Raw genomic sequence first — 13,212 nt, forward strand, 5'->3', positions numbered from 1 at the left:
ATATTTATCACTCGATCTTATTTGTACCATTGCCTGTTAATGACTATCTGCTGAAAGGAAAGCCAAAAATTCAGTACTGCTTTCTGTTTATTACGAGGTGAGTTACTATTTCATTTTTACGTATGTAACTTAGGCCTATATTTGGAACTGTGTTATATATTTTGATGCTTCTCATGGTACTTTGATGAGCTTGTTAGTTTGTAGATATGCTTCACATGACTTAATAAAAATCTATCGCTTTTGGAATAAGTAGTTACAAATAGCTACGGCTTCCCGTTAGTGACTAGTTCATGCATTTTAAATGCGTTTATGAGAAGGAGGGTTCATATGTGAGGATGATGTGGCACAAATAGTCAACCCTGTTACAGTTGAAAGTTAATTGGGATGGATTTAATGACTAGCGGGGTCATATGTGAGTCTAAGAAATTACAATAGAAATGAACACAATATTACATTTCAGAAAAAGTAATAAACTTTGAAAATTCCAATGAATCTGTTTATGGCATTTCAGAAAATCATAGAAAGTAAAACGTAACTCACATGAAATTAAATTACATATGAAGAATTAACAGAAGATTCCAATGAATCTGTTTATGGCATTTTCATGCATGTTAGAACAACGTGTGTCCTCTTTTTAGGACATTCAAATAAATGACATTTAAATAATCACATATGGTGTTTGACTTTGAAACTTTGGATCGAACCAACTTCATTTAATCTTGTTGCTTGATGCATTAGCGCAAACAACATCATATTGCCATGTCATGTTCACACATCATAGTGTTGCATTTCCGTGAAGTAAATTTTGTTCTTTTTCTGTTTGCCGGTGTTGTTCCCTGTTGGTAGATGATGGTTCCGACGTTGTGATTGTTGACACTACTGAAGACTCATGGTAATCTTCGGAACTGTCAAGCAAGCAACCCCCTTGAACATTTCGATACAATCCCACTGTCTCACTCATCCTCTCATTTCAATGCATTAGGACAACATGATTCAACTGTTGGTTATTTACATTTTTGCAGAGATAGACGTTGTTTAGTTTATGTTTTCATATTGATATTGACATCGAAGGATTAGCTTGGTAACCCAGATAGTGGTGTGGCTCCCTTGGTTGGGCCGTTGTAGCTTTCCAGGCTCTTCCATCCATTTATAGTAGATTTCTGTACCCACACATGTAACTTCTGCTTGATGTTTGTATCGTCCGAATGTCTGGCCATGTGACCCCCTGCTTGTAACATTATACTACATTGGCTCTTCGGAGCCTTCTAAATATATATTTTGTTGTACAGTTATGTTATGATTTCATGTTGTATCTACACATATCTTGCATATTGCATGTATATTTAAAACGAATTGGTATGTGTCGAAATTAGCTCTATAATAAAATGCCTCCTTTTGCTTCCATGTAGTGGAATTTAGTTGAACTATCTTTTCTGTGGCTCTATGGCATGGAATCTTGGGAAGATCATCTCTTCCTAGTCTCCAAAAATGACTTGTCGTTGTCAAATGCATCCCAATATCATGTCATTTCCATCTTATCCCATAGCCAAATTCTTTTTGATGGTAATATTCCTTTTTTTAATAAAGGAATAAATCCAATTTGCTCTTAGTTTTGAAGCAAACTATATTTTTGTCTCCCCCACATTCCCAAATAATTCTCGTAAATTGTTTGGGTCATATATTTATCACGTATGTCAAAATATTTCCTTGTCTAGTTCAAAAATAATAGAAGGATGTGCCTTTTCCTATACTGCCATGAACAACACTTTGTGAAGGAAGTGTCATTTCTACATTCGTGTTTTCCGTCAATAATGTTGTGGACTCTTTCCTATCCATATTACGGCATCATGTCAAAATTTAGCATCATTAGCCTAGTAAATACTTCTCAGCTAATTTCCAAAGTTTTTGTCCAGAAAGGAACTTTATGAAGGAGGTACTATCTAGATATGTCCTAATGATTTAAAATTTTGATATGACCTTCTGATGCTCAAATAATAACACTCCTCCAAATGATTTGAAATATGAATGACGAGGTCGTGCAGTCGCACTGGTTGATGACTAGTAACATAAATGGAAAAGGAGAAAATAGTTAAATTATCATTTACCACACAACCACACATTACAATAATACATCACATTATATTGGATATGACATACGTTTCTTACAAAACGATGAGCACATTATCAATAATATCGTATCACCGAGACACTTACAAGCAGAAATAAATTGACACACTGGATTGAACATGTTATCCAGTTATTCAATATAACATTGACACTCCCGTATATTCAACATGAAATGTCGACTCTCACACTTTCTTAAGCCAGGACTTCTCCAAATTCATAATCCTTAGTGCAAAGATGGTAGCATCCAGTTTTGCAATGATCTTTGACATCTTTCACTTCTTGACTCGCAACAACTGAGTGGAGAATTGTTTCCATTAGAAACAATCACTAACTCAAAGTGAATAATAATATGCATCGAATGGTCCATAACGTCTATAGCTTACCAGCGTTGATGTTCTCGCACAATGAGGACATGCATCCCAACTTGCAAAACTCAATGGATTTTGCTTCGTCTATAAAACAAATATGTCTGTAAATGGAAATTTTTACTCTTGATATGAACGATAACGAGAAGGATGGATTCAGAATTTACCTGCGTCCGTGAAAAGGTTGAAGCGGTCACATGGAGGCACACATTTTTCCAAAATCTTGCAACCACATAAGCTTGCACATGTAGGCCGAGAGGAACCGGTGACACGACATACATTATAGCAGTTTCTTGTCGTGGTGGAACAACAACAGCTCTTGGCCTCTATATGGGTCTGTTGAAGGACTAGTCCTAGCATGAGCACTCCAATAATGATACTCTTAAGACTTATGGATTCCATATTCACCTTGTATGTATTTATCAGAAAACCAACTGATGAATCTAGTCTCGGATGCTCTCTATTTATAGGAAGTACTCCATGGTGACACCAGACATGCCACATTGCATGAAGCTATTGAATGAACAATTCTTTATTTTTGTGGTCTGGTTTTACATCCAGCACACAAACACGAATAATTAAATAGTAATGGCGGTGCAGGCATCTCATATAGACATGCAATTATTGTCAATAACATTGTTTACGACCTTAATGCATGCCCGTCACACTCATACACCAGAATGGCCTAGAGGAAAGAGTGATCATGTCACAACACTTATTATAATGCATGACCTATCGTACATGTTGGATCAATAAGTAGATTAAAGAAGCTTTTGTGATTATCTTCTATCCTTGACTCGTGAGATTCATAATGAATAAAATCAATGCACAAGTTTGATTGAATCTGGGATGACTACTAGTATATGTTCCATGTAGAGTACTTCACCTAAAACTTGGTGTACTCTAGATAATTTTTCTGATTCTACCACCGACTCAAATTTGATTATTATTTATTTTAACTTGAACTGACTTATCGACCTATATGACTGCACATATTTAAAATAGCATGCTCGAATATAAAAAGTTTTTTTTCATTAACTGTATTTTTCGAGCATAGCCATCCATGTATGCACGAGAAATTATGAGTCGGATTTGTGTGACCTGTGCAACATACTACCAATTAGTGTGTTATTTCATTTGGGTTGTTGGGTTCGTTTAGGACCAACTCGGATATAGCATCGTAACAACATAGAGATAAACATTACCTAACGATCGTCCGATGATATTTGATTTGTTAACCACCACTTGTTGGTTGTACTACATACGCGTATGAAAGGGGTCGTCTAACAACCGCACATGCATGCTTAGGTGTTGGGGCGAATAAATTGTGTGCTTAGATAATAAAAAATACTAATGAAAAAATTGAGAGCCAAGAAATTACCCATAGTCACATAGATCATTCTGTCGTACGTTATTATCGCGTACATCATCACCAACATGTATACGACAAACAAAAAATATAACGATAAGAGACCCAAGATGCCTAACCTTTTCTATCGTGAACACCTAATGGTTTCACATAATACTCTCTCTAGTACATATTAATTACTGAAGTTGTACTAAAGCTGCAATGATTAATATGACTCGGAAGGATAGAAATTTTAGCACAAGAAAATATCAGTTGTCCCAAAAGTTACAAGATACCTAAATATATTAACATTATAACACCATTGTAATTATCCAAAAATATTTTGCATGTAACATCTTGTACATATATGCATGTAGGCAAAGCTCTAAATGGTTCTAATGGAATCCATATTGCATTTTTTGGTATTTTGTAACTAGTCGTGGACACGTTGTCCATGTTTTCTTTATTTTCCTTTAGATGGGATAGAACATCTTCCCCTTTAATAGTTCTCTATGAAAGTCCAAGAACCTACGAATCCCACTCCTTTATTGCGACCAAATTGCCAAGTCACCATCCATGGATGCCCGAGTTTCCATCAATCAAGAGTTTATTTCTTTGTAGTAATCAAGATTTGGTGTTAATAGAATTCAATGGTGCGGCTTGCGAGGCATCTCATTTTCTCTTTTTTCTATTCTTTGATTACCTTAGTGGCCTCTTGATATTCGAAACAACTTGCAAAGAATATTTGAATTGGTGGGATTCCCTATATGCAACCTAGATGGGACTATAGCTGCGAAATTCAATGAGTCCCTTGTGTTTCTTTTTATCAGGGTATAAGTCCTACACTTCTAATAGTATCAATGAAATCATGTCTTGTAATCAAAAACATGTCATGTATCACTTGGTCACTTGAGCATTACTTTGGCATCCCTCATGGAGGCTCGTGTATCCGAGTACCACGCAAGCGATTTTTTTTCAGCACGCGCATCTATATTTAAAATTATAGCGTGACGGTAGCACCAAGTGGAACGATGCGTACATACGTATTTATTTTCATAGTAGGTATAGATGTTTTATTCCACTAACTTATTGACACATACCACTCCATATATTCAAAACAACATGATTGAACATAACAAGTTTCCGTTCATTAATTGTATATTTCTAGCATCCCCATCAATGTACGCATGAAAAAATATGAATCAGATTGGTGTGACCTCTTTGGCATACTACCAATTAATCTATTACTTCATTTGGGTGTTGAGTTAGTTTAGGACCATCTCTTGTATAGCGTCGTAACATGATAGACATATAGTACCTACCGATCGCAGGATGACATTTCATTTATTAACCAGCACTTGTTTGTTGTACTACATACGTGCATGTAAGGGGCCGGCTAGCAACCACCCATGTATGGTTAGGTGATGGGGCAAATTATTTACGACCTTACCATATTGGAAATAATAATGAAAAAATGTGACATACAATAACGTACACTTAGACACATAGATTATTCTCGCGTACATAAAACCAAAACAATATTAATGTGTACATCATCAACAACATCTAAACAAAGAACAAATAATCTAAGCATAAGACAACCAAGATGCTTAACCTTTTCTATCGTGATAACCAAAATGTTTCGGATCAATTATTAACACTGACTCATGTCACTCTTTGAGTCGATACCTTATGTTTTCTTATCTTTTTAGTAGATTTTTGTTTTGATGCTTTTCATGGTATAAATATTATATTTATCACTCGATCTCATTTGTACCATTGCATGTTAATGACTCTCTGCTGAAAGGAAAGCCAAAAATTCAGTATTGCTTTCTGTTTATTACGAGGTGAGTTACTATTTCATTTTTACGTGTGTAACTTAGGCCTATATTTTGAACTATGATATATTTTTGATGATTCTCATGATACATTGATGATCTTGTTAGTTTTGTAATATGATTCACACGACTTAATAAAAATATATTGCTTTTGGAATAAGTAGTTACAAATAGCTACGGCTTCCCGTTAGTGACTAGTTTTAGTGACTAGTTCATGCATTTTAAAAGAGTTTTATGAGAAGGAGGGTTCATATGTGAGGATGAGGTCGCAGAAATAGTCAATTCTGTTACAGTTGAAAGTTAATTGGGATGGATTTAATGACTAGCAGGGTCACATGTGAGTCTAAGAAATTACAATAAATATGAACACAATATTACATTTCAGGAAAATGTTATAAAATTTGAAAATTCCAATGAATCTGTTTATGGCATTTCGGAAAATCATAGAAATTAAAACGTAACTCACATGAAATTAAATTATACATGAAGAATTAACATAATGTTCCAATGAATCTGTTTATGGCATTTTCATGCATTTTAGAACAACGTATGTCCTTTTTTTAGGACATTCAAATAAAAGACATTTAAATAATCACATATGGACTTTGACTTTGAACCTTTGGTTCGAACCAACTTCATTTAATCGTGTCGCTAGATGCATTAGCGCAAACAACATCATATTGCCATGTCACGTTCATACATCATAGTGTTGCATTTCCGTGAAGTAAATTTTGTTCTTTTTCTCTTTGCTGGTGTTGTTCCTTGTTGGTAGGTGATGGTTCCGACATTGTGATCGTTGACACTATTGAAGACTCATGGTTATCTTCGGAATTGTCAAGAAAGCAACCCCCTTGAACATTTCGATACAATCCCACTATCTCGCTCTTCCTCTCATTTCAATGCATTAGGACAACATGATCCAACTGTTGGTTATTTATATTTTTGCAGAGATAGACGTTGTTTAGTTTCTGTTTTCATATTGATGTTGACATCGAAGGATTAGATTGGTAACCCAGATAGTGGTCTGGCTCCTTTGGTTGGGTCGTTGTAGCTTTCCACGCTCTTCCGTCCATTTATAGTAGATTCTGGACCCACACATGTAACTTCTGCTTGATGTTTGTATCGTCTGAATGTTGGGCCATGTGACCCCCTCATTGTAACATTATACTACATTGGCTCTTCAGAGCTTTCTAAATATATATTGTGGTGTACTGTTATGTTATGATGTCATGTTGTATCTACACATATCTTGCATATTGCGTGTATATTTGAAATGAATTGGTATGTGTGGAAATTAGTTGTAGAATAAAATGCCTCCTTGTGCTTCCACTAAGTCCTGGAATTTAGTTGAACAATCTTTTATGTGGCTCTATGGCCTGGAATCTTGGGAAGATCATCTCTTCCTAGTCTCCAAAAGTGACTTGTCATTCTCAAATGCTTCCCAATATCATTTCATTTCCATCTTTTCCCATAGCCAAATTCTTTTTGGTGGTAATATTCCTTTTTCTAATAAAGGAATAAATCCTATTTTCTCTTAGTTTTGAAGCAAAAAATATTTTTGTCGGTCCCAAATTCCCAAATAATTCTCGTAAATTGTTTGGGTCATATATTTCGTTGTCTAGTTCAAAAATAATACAAGGATATGCCTTTTCCTATACTGCCATGAACAACACTTTGTGAAGGAAGTGTCATTTCTACATTCGTGTTTTCCGTCAAAAATTTTGTGGACTCTTTCCTATCCATATGTGACGCCCTCGGCTTAATCGTACGCTAACCATACACGCAAATGCGTACGATCAAACCCAAGGACTCACGGGAAGATATCACAACACAATACTAGACACAAATAAAATAACATCAGCATCATATTACAAGCCAGTGGCCTCGAGGGCTAGAATACAAAAGCTCGATAAACACACGAGTCAGCGGAAGCAACAAATATCTGAGTACAGACATAAAACATGGGGTGCCTTAGAGAAGGCTAGCACAAAAGATACAACGATCGAACGAGGCGAGGCCTCCTGCCTGGGAACCTCCTAACTACTCCTGATCATCAGCGGCCTCCACGTAGTAGTAGGCACCGTCGGGGCAGCAGTCGTCGGCGGCGGGGACCTCCATCTCCTGGGCTCCATCATCTGGTCGCACCAAACGGATCAAGGGGACAAAGGGGGGGGAGCAAAGCAGCGGTGAGTACTCATCCAAAGTACTCGCAAGTCTTACATCAGAACTATTCTAAATATGCATCAGTATCAAAGAAGGGGGGTTATATGTGGGCTGACTGCAGCAATGCGAGAATGGAGAGAGAAGGCCTAGTCCTATCGAAGACTAGCATTTTCAGGGTCTTGCAGCAATAGACGAGAGTAGAACAGGGATAACACATTAATAGTCATATTGTTGCAGCAATATTAAAGTGAGGTCACGCCTAAGGATCCTCCCTCGACTCCCTGCGAGGAAGCAATCCCGAGGCAAACTAATTCCAGTTAAGTAACAATTGTAGTTGTAAAAGATCGGGGCACAACTCCAAGTCGTCCTGTAACCGTGGACACGGCTATCCGAATAGTTAATTTTCATCCCTGCAGGGGTGCACCACATGTCCCGTCACGCTCGATAACACTCTGGCCGGACATACTTTTCTCGGTCCTACCCGGCCCCGGAATATCGACACGTCGCAGCCCCACCTAAGACTAATCAGAGAGGCCAGCCCACCGGTCTAAATCCTAACCACAAAGGGTTCGTGGGCCCAGTTCCCCTTCATGCTCCTGCACGTGGCGTGGGCGGCCGACGTCATTCCTAGCATCCCTTAATCACAAGCGCGATGCATCTCGGGACCACTCGGGCGCGCGCCGCTACATTGCTGGCATCTGAAAAGCTTCGGCTGATACCGCGACGCCGAGTACCCATAATTCTTCCCGCGTAGCCAGTTAGTGCGAAAAGGTCTCCGACCAACCCAGATCAAATACCCAAATCCATTAGCATTTTAATTAGGCCATCAATACAGTCTCACGGGAATCCACCCGTCTTACAACTAATCACCAATGATCCCAGTAACATGGTCGAGTAACTGTGTGGTTGCAACATCGGGGGGAATCCGAGGTATCACCCTCGTTGGATTCCGAACGATGTACCCGTCAAGATGGGCTTAGAGGAATCACCCTCGGGGGTCCCACACTTGAGGGGTGGCACGACAGAGGCGTCATCGGGAATGGTGAAAGAGGAATCACCCTCGATAACCACGACCGACTAGCTATACTACAGAGATATCATCAGGAGTACTTAGCGAGGTGTCACCCTCGGTACCCGATAGTATCTCTGTAGCGTCGTACAACGAAGGGGGGGGGTGAATGTGCTGTGTCGGGTCTGGCTCGTCGATCAGAGATCGAGATTTGAAAACAAGCGGGGCAACTAAACTACGGGGTCAGAGGGGATGACTGCTCCACCTATACTAAGCATATTAAAGGTACAGGACTGAAAGTAGCAGTTCAAAAAAAATAGGCTATGCATCAGATATAGGAGCTAAGTACAACAGTAGCAAAATACTAATGCAAGCAGTAGGAAGAAAGACATAGACGATATAGGAATGATCAAGGGGAGTTTGCTTGCCTTGCTGCTCTGCGGCAAAGGACTGATCGGCAGGGTCGTAGATGTACCCGGCAGCAGCGTCAGTCTCGGGGTCTACCGGTAAGAAGAGGGGGAAGAAACAATAAATAATAGCACCGATGCAACACAAGGCATGACATGGCAAGATGCAGGCTAGACATGAGCTAACGCAGCAACATCCGTCATAGACGGGTCGGAAGAATATCTGACGATATTTTCCGGGTCTCGGGCTACTACCGGTTATATTGGAAACGATGGAAAAGTTCCATGTTTGCTATGCTAGGGACGCGTGACAGACGAATGGACCGTGTATCCGGGTTCGTCTCGTTCTGCTGATCAACTTTCATGTTGAAATTATTTTGATCTGACTGACGGATTATTTAATATTAATTTTCAAAGTTTTATTAATTATTTAGGAATTAAAAACAGATTTAGCTATTTTAATAAAATCCCATTATGACATCATCGCGATGTCATGCTGACATCAACATTTGACTGGTCAACTGACCAGCGGGTCCCGAACGTCATAGGCACAAGTTTTATTTAAGATTAAATATTAATTAATCAGATTAATTTAGTGGGGGACCCACGTGTCATACTCTAATTATTCTAATTAATTCATTTAACTAATATATCTATTTATTTATTTATTTAATAAAAACATTATTTTTATTTTTATTTTAACTATCGCGTGGGGTCTCCCTGTCATAGACAGCGGGTGCGTTGGCCCCACCGGTAAGTGACCCTAGGCCATTTACTCATTTTATTAATCATAAATACATAACCATACAAATGTTGTATTCCTCTAAATATCCATATACGCAAATACATACATCGCATCTCATACATACATGTCACATCCCTAACCCTTAAGCAAGATAGCATTGTGCTCATGTCTTCTTTGCATTTGCAGCTAAGAAGTTTCAACAAAACCAACAAAGTGGCAAAAGGAAAAACTCAAAACCCTAGCCACCATTTCAATTAAAGGAAATTTCAACTAGTTCAAAATCAATGAACCCAAAATGGCCTCAAGAAATGTTCAAACTTTCTGATAAATCATGAAAGTAAATGAGCATTGGAGAAAACTATTTTCTTGACACTTTAAGCATTTTAAATAAATGCAAAAGCCACTGGTTTCAAATTTAAAATTTGAAATCAGAAACTATAATTTTCCAAAAATGTTGAAAGTCTTGGAAATGAGTGGGGATATTATAACAAATATTTCAGGAGGTCTAAAATAGTTTTTACTTTTGTTTTGGAGCTGAAATAATTAGCAAAGCAATAAATAGCAAAACAGAAAAACAAAAATAGAGAAAATGGGAAAAAAGGCTTACCTGTCGCCCTGACCTGGCCCGGCCCATCTCCCCGCTCGTCCCCTCCCTCACGCCAGTAGGCAGCAGGAGGTGGCCGCCACCTCCTCCGGCGCGGTCACGCACCTGCGTGCCTGCCTGGCCGCCGGTTCACGCTGGCGACGACGGGGATAAGCTCCCCAGATCTTCCCCTATCCATTCCCCGCCTCGGTTCTTCCCCTCCTCCCGGATCCCCTCCTTCTCCCTGCTGCCGCCATTAGAGCCGAGCTCGAGCTCGAGCTGCCCGTGCCCCTGGCCATAGGATCCCCTCCGAGAGCACGCCATTAGCACCGCCTCGTCGCCCTGGTCGTCTCGGCAGAAGCCGAAGCCTCCTCGAGCCCTGCAACGCCCGCAACGCCGTCGTCTTCCTCCTCCGGCCGCCGGACCTCTCCCGTCGATTCGTCGCCCCAGACCTTCCCCGAGCCGTCTAAGCTCTGCTCTGCACTCCCTGTGAGCATGCGGTCGTTTCCCCTAAGTTTTCCCCGTCGATCCCCTCCTCTAGCACTAGTTTCACCGGAGCCCGACGAGGACCGCCGCTGCCGCTCGTCGCCGGTAGCCCTCCGATGTCCAGCTCGTCCTTCCGAGGGCACCAACAGCTCCAGGACGACGCGTAGATGCCGTAGCAGCTAAGAACCGAGCGTAGATCCCTCTGATTCAAAGACCCCGATGACGCCCGAGCCTTGGCCGCCGCCAAGCTCATCGCCGGCGTCATCTCCGGCCAGATCAACCCCGGCTAGGTGCAGAAACGAAGCTGCGGGAGTCGTGTCGTTCCTCTGGTGCTCTCCGCGCAGCATTTGGCCCCCTGTGCGCCGTTTTCGAGCCCCTCCGCCGTGCGGGGTGGTCGCCGGAGGCTCCCCGCCGGCGAGGACGACCTCGCCGCCGGTGGAGGTCGACGTGGCAAGCTAACCCAGCCGATTAGTGACTTAATCACTCGCTGACAAGTGGGCCCAAGGCCAAGTCAAACCTCAGTTAGGGCTGGTCAGCGCGGGATTAGTCCCAGAGAGGCTGACCAGTGGGGCCCCCCTGTCAGGTTTGAGCTTAACAGGTGGACTGACCTGCTGACGTCAGCCTGATGCAATAAATGGAATTTCCAGTTTAAAACTAATTCAGGAAATTGCTAAAAATTGCAAAAATCATAGAAATTAATCTGTAACTCCAATGAAAATAAATTATATATGAAAAAGTATTAGAAAAATTCAAGGATTCTGATTATGCTATTTTCAACTATGTTTGAAAAAGTTACAGGACCCTAAATTGTGAAATAAGGATTAATTCAATTCTTTAATCACTTTATAAATGGAATTTGCAAAAATATCCAAATTTCATTATAAATGCAATGATCACACACTGCTCTAGATATAAATCAGTACCATAACATGACATTTCATGCATGTTAACATTAGGTTGATCTGAGCATCAGGTCGAATCAATTAAACCGGTATCCGAGAATACCGTTTGAATTGCTATTCGAATGTGATTCAAATCAACTCTAAACCTAAAACATCTTGATTATAATAACTTATCATTTTGCATTCTCATGCCATGCTCATGCATCATTTTGATTGCATATGATTGTTATTGAATGTTGCCATTCATTTCGGTAGGCTCCGCACCCCCGGATTCCACCGAATATCCGTCTGATGGATATCGTTCCTCCTCTGAGCAACAAGGCAAGCAACCCTTTTGATCATCCCGATAACTCCTATGTTCTTGCTCCTGCACCTATTTATTGCATTAGGATCAAATGCTTCAACTGCTTTTGCCACGATAGTTGGACCCACTTCCTTTGCATGACTTAACCTTGTCACAGTAAATAGCCGAACCTTGCAACCTAGCATACCTGGTAGTTGCTTGAGCTATGATGTGCCTTATCCTGCTATGCATGCTATGCTTAGAGTTGTGTATGGTCTGTCATCTGGGAGATGAACAGAAATGTGGAATGTGTTCGGTGAGCGAAGGTCGTGTGTTGAACTTGATTTGGTAAAGGTACCGGTGAAAGGCTGTGTAGGAGTACATGGCGGGTTGTTTCATTGGAACCGTCCTTAGGAACTGAGTTCCGTGTATGTAATCCAAGACTAGATACTACCACATGCTGGGCCCTGAAATATGACCCCGCTCGGCCTATTAATCGTGTAGTACTTGGTCCAGGAGTTGCAAGTAGTTTCTGGTGTTTATAGTAATGCTGGAGGCCGTGCATGGTGCTGACCTGAGAGGTGGACCGTGATGCGGTAGGTAGTGGCACGGTGTACCAAGTGGCACCTGGATGGTGGGCTTGGGAACCCTGCGCACATCATTTGAGGCCGTGGCGGAAAACTCGGCCGGACTTCCGTACGGGTTACTCTCAGATAGGCGATAAACCTGGACTAGGTACTAGTGTGGTTAACGGTCGTGGCCGACTCCCTCGCTGGGCTTCCGCTTGAAGGTTGCCGAGGTGCATGACGTGCACATGGCGATAAGTGGCGAGAGCGTGTGTGACGAAGTACACCCCTGCAGGGTTATGATCTATTCGAATAGCCGCGTCCGCGGATATGGACTACTTGGAGACATATGTTGTTCATAGATAACTTCAATGGCTACTCATAAAATTG

General features: G+C 40.8%; 1 long non-coding RNA gene across 1 annotated transcript; it reads right to left on the minus strand.

Annotated features, from left to right (window-relative positions):
- Positions 1-2,176: 2,176 nt before the first annotated feature.
- Positions 2,177-2,912, minus strand: LOC123412938. The gene is made up of 3 exons (XR_006613633.1): positions 2,660-2,912; positions 2,511-2,579; positions 2,177-2,420 (listed from the first exon to the last, which is right to left on the minus strand). It is a non-coding gene; the product is annotated as an uncharacterized LOC123412938 (long non-coding RNA).
- Positions 2,913-13,212: the final 10,300 nt, after the last annotated feature.

Source organism: Hordeum vulgare, chromosome 7H (genome assembly GCF_904849725.1).
Source record: "Hordeum vulgare subsp. vulgare chromosome 7H, MorexV3_pseudomolecules_assembly, whole genome shotgun sequence".
Lineage (NCBI taxonomy): Eukaryota > Viridiplantae > Streptophyta > Magnoliopsida > Poales > Poaceae > Hordeum > Hordeum vulgare.